We start from the raw sequence: 11,947 nt of genomic DNA on the forward strand, positions 1-11,947 counted from the left end.
ACTGTATGATCTTGGGCAAACCCTTCCTTAGCTTGTGAGCTTTATGCTGGAGGATAAGCTGCCCCCCCTTTTGAGAACTGACCATTCTGTACATACACTTGGCTCCCACATACACATGCAATGTGCCCTGCCATCCCACAAGTCCAACATACAGGAGGAGCCCTTCTAAAAAGTCTCCCTTGGTTGAACCCTCTTTGCATATTCTGATTCTCATTCTGTGCATTTTGAAACCCTCCTTGACTGTTTTGGAATCCACCACTTCTTCTATATCCCATAGATCTACCTTATAGTACAAACCCATTCCCTGCTTGGTCCATCGGGCACTGATTATTCACCTGCGATGTACCTGCTTGGATGTCCTCAAGTTTCGTAACCACTTCCCTCTTCTTGTTTTTCTCCTGCAACAGCCAACAGTGATGCACTATTGCCAACTGTATTTCTACCCATGGCTTTGCTTCCATTCCTTCTTGTTTATTAATTTGCCTCTGTACTTGCTCGGGCAACCCTTGACATAGGATGTGATAAAATAATGCCACCGTTTTTTACCACTGCTCCCTCGTTTCAAGAGTCCAGCACTCTTGAATATCCTGAATTCAACCAAGAGGATCTTTGTCTTCTTTAATTTTTTTTGTCATAATTGCACCCGTGTCTGACGTGTCAGGATACTGTACCCTGAAAGCCCTCCAAACATCTGCTCTACAATAATTAAACAGCGCTCCATTGTGCACTGTGTTCTGTGCTGTCACACTCGAATAGCCTGCTCTCTTCCATATGTCATCAGCTCTTTACCCAGGAATGGCTGCTAGGAGACCCTTAATATCCCCTATGGTTGGCATATTTATTCCTGTCATTTTTTCCAATTCATAAATCCATTTTCCCAAACCCGATGTCAAATTAGGAAGTTTGCATCTTAAATTGTCCTTGTCCATCTGCGGCCAATGAATATACTGTGGTCTTGCAACCCCTTTTTCCAACAAGGAAAACTGTGTAAACCCTAACCCACAATCCGCTCCCATCGTCTGCCTATCCATATTAGTGACAATGGTTCCTGACCTCCTCTTCCCTGGTAATTACCTTAACCTGCTCACAAATGGTGGCAATTCTTCCTTCCCACTATTCGATCGTCCTTTGGGATGCTCTGGATATGATGTGGGATCTGGTATTCTATCCTTTGGTAGCTCTAGATCAGACGATCTTACTTCCTTGTCTGCCTGGAGGCTTCCCTCTGGGGCACCTGCACCTCCTCCCTCCTCCCTATGGAAGGATTCTCTTTCTTAGTCTGACCTATCTATTCCCCAAATAGTGTGACTCTCGTCCTTTTCACCCTTATCTAAGGTCAGTCTGCTTAAGGATAAGGCCCTATGATTGAGGCTTCGTGATTTGAAGACCAGCGTGTGATCTTCCTTCCCTCAGATTCCTGATTTACTTCCTTCCCTTAACTCTTGAAAGGCCTTATCGAGCCTGTCTCCAATGCTTCCTATATCGAAGTTCTCTTCTTGGGCTATTCTAGATGGCCCTGACGTTGCTCCCTGTAACGGCAGGTACTCTTCGATACTGCCCCATTGTATTGCTGCACTTGGTTCCATCAGTTCCTTTTCAATGAGGTTAATATCACACTCCCGCTGTCTTCTCTTTCGTTCTAATTCTTCATCTAATTCTCTTTGCTTTCTCGCTTCCCATCTAACTCTCTCTTCTTCCTGTTTTATCTCCTCTCTCATTGTCCTGCTCTTGTTTTTTCCTCTTCTTTTCGTCTTTGTATTCTTCTATCCTTTAATTTATGCACTTCCTCCTCTTTTCTTTTTTCTTTCTTGTCTATCCCATTCTTCTATTGCTCTCTGCCTGTTGTCATGTTTCATTTGCTTCTCTGCCCTTTCTTCTTTCTTTTGTGGCTTCTACTCATACATCTGTTTTCACCACTGTCTGTTTTTTCTTTTATGCTCATCTTCCTTTAATCTCATTTCTCGTTCCTGTCTTTTTTATCCTGTTCATCCTGATCTTTTCTTTGCCTTACTTCCTCGATGCTCTTCCCATCTAGCTTGAGCAATATCAGTCCTCCCATCCATTTGTTCTGCACGAGCGTTACCTCGTCAGCTTTATCCTTCCCTCCTTTGCATCTCTTAATTTCTCATTCTATCTCTGTCGATATATTCGATTGCTCACTTTTCTTCTCTTTGTCCTGCAGGATCTTAAAGATCTCCTCTTTTCTCGTACTCTCTTCTGGATTGTCATCACTGCTATAAGCAGGTGGTTCGTCTATCGGATTACTATGCCCGTTGCCGCTTTCAGTTCCTTTAATGGATACAATCCTACATCTTCTGTACTATTGCAGTTTACTTCTGGGTAGTTAAGGGTAGCTGAGGCCTCAACACCTTCCTCCTTACACTGATTAAGCATCCATTCTTCAGGTGACAGATACTCCTTCTCTTCCTGTTATATCTTCCAGAGCTCTAAAATAGCTAATATTTTTTCTAACTTCTTTCTCATATACGCAGCGTGCAAGTATGTGGTGATGTGTTCCAATACTGCTTTCGACAGTGATCCCCGTTGTGGCGGCCATGGCATGAACATCTTATCTGCTGTGCCTTTCACCCATTCCGCACTATACTGTTTGAGCTTGGGCTTGTGCTTTGGCAATGTCCTACATAAATCCATCAGAGGAGTAATGTCTCCCATTGTGACAAGTCTCAATTGACTGTCAATTACCAGTGTTTACAAAATACCTCTATAAAAACAACAAATATGAGCGCGCTCCAACAATCCCTGCTCAAAACCTTTATCTCTCCAATTTTCTCTGTCTACCTCTGGATCAGCACCAATGCTTTCTTAGATAGACAATATAGCTTTTTTAACCTTGTCTCGGTTTTCATATAACAGTTTGTGTCACTCCTCGACTTTTTCCACAAAACCCTTACTGATCACCCTTAATCTTTGCCCCTAATAATACCCTGATTTACAAAGTTTAGATTGTCACCTTATGCAGACCTGTCCTGCACGTTAGCCTAGATTACTCCCGTTGGAGTGTGAGACAATCTCTTCTAAAACCCCTTGGGTTAGGACTCTCAAGCCTTCTATCTAGACATAAACAAATATCCTGTTCGCCCCATTACTTTTTCTTGTTACTTTCATTAATACTTTTTTAATTATCACAACCCCATCCCCTCAGTTTGCCATTCCCCTTAATCTACTGACATTTGCTCATTCGGCTCGAAGCCTTCAGTATCGACTTCCTCCTCCAATCGACCATTATCGTCTTCTGTCCGCAAAGCGCCTGCGGAAACTAGAGGGTCCCTGCCCACCGTCTGGATTCTAATTGCAAGTTTTCTATTTGCCCGCTCTCCACAGGAAACTCTGCTAGCTTCCAGTTAGATGACGAAGGATGTCCGATCGTCTGAAGCTCTGGAGTCAAAAGGTTGAAGGGTCTGAACCATCTGACAATGCTACCATGTGAACCCTAGGGGGGCCCTTTTAATCAGTAACATGTCATACAAGGATGGGGATGCAGAATAACTCTTACACCAAATAACCAGAACGACTCAGGAAGTTGGCAAAATTTCTCCTCCAACTGTTTTTTTTCTATTGTCTAAAACAGGGAGTTACAATGGACATCAACAGACGTTCGATCGTGCTTTCAATCATTTTGCATAAACAACATACTTAAGTACTAAAAATTCATCATACATGATGTCATACTATGTGGCAAACTAGGAAAACCTACGGAGGCTTGCGATTGACTTAAGGGCAACATCTAAGTATCCTTTCTTTAAGGGATCGGGTTGTGATTGGGTTTCTACAGTCAGGTGGACAACGTGTGCCCACCCCTAGTGCAAGTCACCTTCATCAGTTACTAGATACATGATACACCAATGACTATCAAACTATAAGGCCTTTGGTTATACAGCCTTCTACAATTGGTTGGCACGCTTGTACCCTTCTGGAACATTCGGCTAACTAGCAGCACGTAAGCTGGTACCCCAGGTGCCAGCAGATGGACTTGACCGTGTCTCTCCACCCAATTAGCCCAACATCGCTCATCTCTCATGCCTTCTGCCATTCAGATTGTCTTTGAACATGTCCTTGTAAAGTTTCACTGCTCCTGAGAATAAAAGGGAGTGTAGGCACACTCTTATTTATCATAGTTGTTTTCTGTACACCCAACTCCTATTTCCATCCTGGAATCACGTGACAGGAGACCGTATTTTGGCCAATTTTGCAGCATTTAATTGTCTTAAATTAATAAACTTAGCACTCATGCTGCTCTTTTTTGCACCTTAACAATGGCTGATTCAGCTTATCATGTTCACTGTTCTTCAAGGATAGATAACCAGTTCTTGGCCGCTTCATCCTGTGACACCAGGCCAGACAGCTATTCCAGGCCTTACCTCGTTCTCCATCTGCTTTCTTGCTGCAACACAGCCCTCCGTTCTGTCTTATTCATGTGTCGGAGTTTACCAAATATCTGACACCGATGTCCAGAATTCTATATGATGGCGGCACCGCCTGCAGACTATTCACTACTTATAGCCAGCCTTTATGATTACTTAGTCTACTTGCATTATTGCATCTATACAGTTATAAAATGGCGTGCATTTTCTGCATTGCTCTTCACACGTGTAATCTTCATTCTGCATATGAAATTTTGCTTGATTCTTTACTTCATCATCAGATTTTATGAGGTCTATGCATCTTCTTCTTAGTGCGTCATGCTCATTTCTTGTGACATCACCAGCCTCTTTTCCTCTCATCTTCATACTGGGGATCTCCTCCAAGAGGTTATCATATCTACGAGGGTACATCACATAGGGTCTTCTCAATGGATACCTTTTCTCGAAGACTCTCCATGGAATCGGCACAATCACTGGCATTGTGCACGTCGCAATTTCCGGTTTCCAAAATATAGGTAAGATGGGGGCGGGACTTCCTGCAGAGGCATTAAGCTGCTCCTCTACACATGCTTTAGAAAGATTTATTTAAAATAAAAATCCCTGTCTGTGCCACCTTTGTGGCCCCAGTCACAAAGTGCATTCCACAGTATTGCTGTCCAGGTCTACCATTGGCTGGTCAAAGACTCATCCCAGGAACCCAAATATTGTTCTCCTATGGCTCAATGAACGGCTAAGACCATGGCACATATACTCTCATCCGGTCCCTCATCATCTTTCCTGCACCATACAAGATTCACCATTTGGAGGTTTGTAATACGTGTCCCTTTGGAGAAAAAAAAAGATATTCAGCATGTCTGCCTTCTACCTGTGGTTTATGTACAGCTCATGATAACATACAATCCCACAAAGGCCCTGCTCAATGTATCCCACACTTCTTTAAAACATTGTCATCTTCCTTGTGCAAACTGAAGATTCATTTTCTGTGTTATATTCTGTACACAATTTTCAAGCAAACCTTATATGCATATTTTGTGCAATAATTTCCTTTTTGAATCCTACATTTGGTTACATCAGAAGATGTTTCGGGCATTTTTCCAAATGTGTTTTTTAAACAAATCTATAAGAACCTTATATATTCTCAGTTGTTGTTTATATATTCTTTTTTTAATTGTTGTCCTACTTGCTTTTTCCATGAGAATAATTTAACATGTAATATTTCATGTAAACAATTGTACATAGTTAATCTGCCTTTCTTTCTTTTTTCATTATAGGTTTTTTAAGTGCATTCCAAAGTGTAATGTACTGCAGATTGGTTTCAGGACTACACCTTGCCATGCGTGTTTGAAAAACAACACTCTACATGATGTTAAGTGCAAGAGTGTACCATATAACGGAAGGCAGAACCATGGTGGAGTGACAATATCGTGTGTTTCGTCAGGAATGGATAGACAAATTGGGCCTGATTCATGACAAGCTTTTAAATGGGATGCATCCATTGAAAAAAAAACTTTGTGAATCCGGCCCATTGAACTTTTTTTTGTTGCAAATATGTGCATGATTGTCCTGGCAGCGAATTGGTTTAGAAGCACATTTTCCAAAAACCTTACTTTAATTTGGTGCTTATATTACATGTACTTTTATTTACAAATGTTCTGGGTTAATAGTCATAACCATGGTTTATTTTCGACAGATTTTGTGTTCATTATTTTATGAAAATACACACAGCACTGTATAAGGATTTCGGGCTTGATTTACAAAGCCATTGCCATTGGGGGGTTCACATTCAAAACCCCTTTTGTAAATCAGGCCCTCAATGTTTTTCTGAAGTGTTTAAAAAAATCAATTAAATAAAGGCTTTGGGGCTGATTCATATAAAGTTTTGCGTGTTGCAAAGGGAAAAGTACACTTTGCGGCAAGCAAAACTCATGTTGCCTATTCATGGATCGGAATTTGCAAGGGTCTTCACTTACTTTGCACAGGTCCTTACCTACTTTGCGCGGTGCTAAGCGCTTAGTGCTTAGCGCAACGCACGGCGCAAAGTGTGGGAAGGACCAGCACAAAGAATCAAATAGGGGGCGGAACATTCATATTAGCCATTCTTTAGACAAAAGGAGGAAGAATGAGGAATAATGTGGGCATTTCGAGAGAACGGTCACGCAAAAAATGAACACGCCCAATCAAGCGGAAACATAACCCAATTGATGGATTCCTAACTGCAACTTCTTGGAGTGAAAAGGCACACGCAAACCTTGTGATCTCACTGCCACATGATACACAATGGAACATAAAATGCACCAGGGCAGGTAGAGAAAAGCACGCAATGCATACCATTACAAAATAGGACTTACAGTCTGAATCCTGCTTCAGTGACAGTGATCATTGATGGAAGAAGAAGTAGGAGGTTGGTGAGAGTGTGGTAAAAATGCAAGTTCAATGCAGTAAAAAGGTGCAACCTTACCAGCCGCGGGACTAGCCCATTAAAAGGGGAGGTTACTTCATTGATAGCCACAGTATTATATGCACTAGGCTGGAAAATGACCATAATATATTTTAAGCTAAAAACATATAGGCAATAAAGTTGAGTCACAGGTAAGTATACAAAGTTTAACGTTAGAACGGGGCACTGTGAACAGGTCTCAAAGCATGCTTTTTATAAACATCTTCACATTTCATTAACTTGCTTAGTGGTCGCAGAGGCTGGCAGCACTGTGCAAATGTCACGATCCCAGGATCGTATGGTAGGACGTGAACAGTATTTGTCGCTTTCGAGGTCAGGAAGCAGAGCTGAAAAACCAGTGAATGCCCAACAATTTTCTAATTCGGCATACTAGTTCATGAAGCTGTTCTACCGACGGTTTCAAAATGCCCATGGCAGTTTCAAATTGCCCCGTAGTACATCTTTGCCTGGGAAGTAGTTTGAAGAACGCCTAAGATGCAACATTAAAACTTGTTTGTGGTTGAAGGCTCTGGCAGTGTCATGATCGAGTGCATACCCATGAGAAGCAGATGGAGATGACCACAGCAAAATGAATAAAGATCTGCTGGTCATCTCAAATGTTTCAATGAATTTGCATTATTATGTGGGAATTGTGGGTTGGGCTGTGATGTCACAAGGGTGTACAACAGTAGTGTGGTATGTTTGCAGAGCACAATCATTTTTAGATAATGTATGTCCCTCTTTAGGGGAATGACACAATCCCGACAAAGAGCCTTGCTCGGAGGAATGTCCTAATGTTGCAATGTGTTTTGATGCTAATTAGTTTATGAGATTATAAAAGCTTTTTTTGTGGTGTACTTTTGACAGCACTTTTCAGGCAGTTCTGTTCTGCGTTCTGTTTGAATATCGCTTTCCCAGCGGTGCTGGGCCCAGAATAGATTGAATTACTTCTTGCCTGGTGTATACTACTTTTTAGTCTACTTTTGTAATTTCTATTGGTGAATTTGGAGGTAACCCGCAGCACAATGGACAGGATTTTCCATCCTCGCACAATGCTGTTTGGTATGCCCGACAAGGAGGTGTATTCAAGGTACATATTCCCTCCCTATGTCTTCGTAAACCTGGTCAGGGCTTGGGCAGAACACCTTGCATCATCTGCTCCCATGCACCCACTCGCCCGGAGAAGGTGCTGACAGCCCTACATTTTTTGGGCTACTGCTCATTCTAGCACACCTCTGCAATTGTTGGGGGCAATATCTGTCATGACCACTGTGAGGGGCACAAGTGTGCCACAAGCAGGCTCCCACCAGAACCCCGAGGGCATTAAAACCACTGCAAAAGGGCTCCTGGTGCCAGTCCTGGTGCCTTTGGCACCAGGCTCATTTGTAGGAAGGAAGGGCTGTTCAAACTAGGTCCCATTTATGTACATGGGCCTTTAAATCCAACAGGGGAGCACCCACACAGTCTAGGTCTAAGAACCAAGCCATACAGTCTAGTGTTTTGGGTGTGGCATGCCAGGAACTACTTTGCCTGGTACTACTTTACCTGGGCTATATAAACCACACCCTGACTGCAGAAAACAATTTGAGTTATTCTGCAACCCACAGCATGACGCTCACCGTGTCCAGCTCCTGGTCTTCAGCATCTTCTTGTAATCCTGCAAGAACAAGAACAAGATTATTCTGCCTTACCTGAGAAAACACCATCCAGCACTCAGCATCTCAACTGGGCTGCAATCTGTGGAAACCGAGAGAAGAAGAAACATCACTCACCTGTGAGTACTAGCTTAAGGACTTCCGGCGAATCGCTACCACAGCTGCTGTTCGAACATTGCGACCTGCAATAACGAGAAAGGGAAAAACAATATTAGAACGCACCCTTCCAAAACATCGAATTCCATCAGTCTTACCTGAATTCCATTGTGCTACACCACACTTCCACCCGGAGCACCAAAGCAACATCTGCAAAGGAAAAGAGACATATTCAGGTTCACTTTCAATATTAAATAACCGCACAGCGATGTACTTACCTTAACGGATTCCGGGGGCCTATTTTTCATCACGCTCTCATCCACTCGCAGCACCACAGCGGCCTGTGAGGAAAAGAAGAAGAAGACACAGGTTAGCTTTAAAAGACAATAAAGGCGCTCTGCTTCATGCTTCCTCTTACCTAGAAAACGTGCTTCTCCATCCGGCATGCCAGCATCAAGACCGTCACACCTGAAAAGAAGGAGATAAAGACATTAACAAATTCCCACCATAAACAGAACAAAGACTTACAATTAACAAACCAACCTGCCTACCAGCAGATTCAGGGTCACAGCAGGCCTGGGCCCAGGGAAGGTGTACTGCACCAGTGAAGCAACTCGGGCAGCTCGCAAACAAACGACAAGTGTCCCTGCACAAGAAACGCAGGACGGATAGCTCACACTACGAATAACTAACATTCATTATTCAGCACTGGGCAACTACGCATCCAGGGTTCCAGATCTCAGAGCCTTCCAGACGTCCCCCAGGGATATCAGGTGAGCGTAACAATATCGCAGCCCACAGAATCCCAGTGCCTACACCAGGTGTTGTGCTGCATAACATCACATGTGCATTGGCACATATACATGCCAAATACACTGCAGGCCAAGCAGAGAATGTTCAAGGAGTTTTATGCCATTGCATACCTCCAACAGATACTTGGAGACATTAATTGCACTACACCCCCCCACAGCCCCCAAGAGAGCAAGCACATGTACTGCAACCCGAAGCATTAGCATTCAATCAATGCACAGGTCATCTGCAATGCAAAGGGAGTTATCATGCATGTGAATGCCAATTTCCCCTGAAGCACACAGGATAGCTGTATTTATTGACATTCTCCACTTTAACAGGCCCTGGCATAGGGAAACTTTGGCAACACCTGGCTCATCGGTGAGTATCAACTATCATGCACATGCAAGCAGTCACATGACACACAGAATAACAGCCCACGACAATCAATGCTAACAACAACCATTGCATGGGACAGTGCCTACCCTCTCTCACCATTCCTGCTCATACCATTTAGGAATCCTGCCACCCCGGGTGAAGTAAGGCATAACCTAGCACACATAGGGGGTCATTACGTGGTTGGAGGTAGCCATGGCACTATTAGCGCCATATCTACCCCCTTACCGCATACCGGGTCCAGGTTCCCTGAATGGGAAATTACTGGACCATTCCAACCTTGGAGGACCCGGTATTTCCCCATTCAGGGAACCCATCCCCATTCCCATTCGAGCCCCCATAGGGCTCAATGGGAATGGGGATCATGCTAACAACGGGCCCATTAATAACGGGCCCGTTGTTAGCATGCTGGTCCTTTAGCGGCTCCCACTAAGGGCGCCTGGTAAAATCAGCTGCCCTTAGCGGGACCCGCTGAAGGACCTCGTAATGCAGCGGTAAGGGGTTAACGGCACCGGCACCTTTACCGGCACCGTTAACCCCTTACCTCCAACCTCATAATGACCCCCATAGTCACTAGCAGCATAGTGGAGCACATTTTTTGGGTTCTTAAGTCACGCTTCTGCTTGACCACTCTGGTGGCGTATTGCTATATATGGAGACATGCTGCTTACCTAAAGAATGTATTCTCCTAAATGCAGTTGAGTTGAGTTTGGTAGCATAATGCTACACATACATAAAGGAGCTAAATAGAGCAAGGAAGATATATTTACACTATGTATTCATTCTATCAGCATGTTTTTGGTGTCATTACAGGGCTATCATTATATCCTGTTACAGAGAATATTTCTAAGGCAGTACGTGACTCGATGCGAGTTAATGCTAAAGAGTATAGCTGTAAGTATTTTTTGATATTTTTATGAATTTTAGTTAGAGTTCCCTTTATTAAATAACTTTGCTGATAAACTATCCTTATCACAGGCTATCAAGCGAAATAAAAGAAGGTGATGGCCCTGTGTTAAGTGGCGAGATTCAACTGGGCTATGGAGAACCCCTCTCAACTTGTTAATGATATTTTGGAGTGACAAGATAGAGATAATAAAAACGCTGTAATTTATGTCTAACAGTAAGTATCTGCAGCATTGGAAATTTCTAAAGAGTTTAACTTAAAGAGTTATTGTGCTGTTTGTTTGCATTTCTTGAAGTAGGAGGAGACAGGTGGATTCCTCTTTTTGAAGTGTGAATAGGATTGATCCAAATGTATCTCCTTCCTTGAGATGTATAGAGATTAAATCCAGAGATAGAGGTTCAATGATTACTTATTGTGTCTTTACATTAATAGTATAAATCAAATAAATAGTAAATGGTAAAATGTGCATATTTTTAATATGGTGTATTGTATTTGATATTTTTAGGTGGTGTAACTCGCCCTACTTGGTTGAATGGTAATGATTCAAGTCCCATATGTGGTCCTGAAGAAGGTTGCTTTATCCAGAGGATGAATTTACGGCAGTCCAAATAGTCAACCGAAACATATGTAGACTTTTTGAATCTGTGGAATTGAATAAACACAGATAGTACCATCGGCTATTGAGGTGGAGGACATTTGTACTGTGAATTAAACTGTTGACCAAGGTAGTCAACACATCAAATATGATTGTTACATGTTTTAAGATATTGAATGGATGTTAAGAATGAATGATTATGTGTGAGTTGAATTGTGATAATATGTTGAGATATTTTTTAGAATTGATATTTATATATATTTCTATGATAATAAACAAATTTTGAATTCAAAGAGTTACATTTATTGCTATTTATGAAAAGATAAATGTTTGATATATACCGTTCCCTATCCCACTCGTCCCTTTCTCCGATTTATTATTGTTACTAGCCTGAAGGACCAAGGTTTTCTGATCAGGCACCCCTTTGTTTATAAAACCACCAATATTATGCCAGATCATCATGGGATCTTGTGTCCTGCGTGAAACACACAAAAGGTACAGGTTGATCAACTTACTTCTGTCATTCAAGAATTGCTAACAAATAGCCTAAATGGCCCTCTAGTCATTACTAACTGACCCTTTAGAGTTGCACTATCCCTAGACAGAGGTCGTCGGCTGCATATCTAAGGTGAGGGGATAGAGAAGAGACTGGCCCTCCTTCAATTAAGGCATGAAGTTCAAAAGCATGAA

General features: G+C 42.5%; 1 long non-coding RNA gene across 1 annotated transcript in view; it reads left to right on the forward strand.

The window, feature by feature from the left end:
* The window catches only part of LOC138497635 (uncharacterized), a 122,411-nt gene extending 110,930 nt beyond the window's left edge, over positions 1–11,481 (forward strand). The window contains exon 3 of the long non-coding RNA XR_011278622.1: positions 5,654–11,481. This is a non-coding gene — a long non-coding RNA (uncharacterized lncRNA). The remainder of the gene's footprint in view (positions 1–5,653) is intronic.
* Positions 11,482–11,947: the final 466 nt, after the last annotated feature.

Source organism: Ambystoma mexicanum, chromosome 5q (genome assembly GCF_040938575.1).
Source record: "Ambystoma mexicanum isolate Mex_15411 chromosome 5q, UKY_AmexF1_1, whole genome shotgun sequence".
NCBI classification, from domain to species: Eukaryota; Metazoa; Chordata; class Amphibia; order Caudata; family Ambystomatidae; genus Ambystoma; species Ambystoma mexicanum.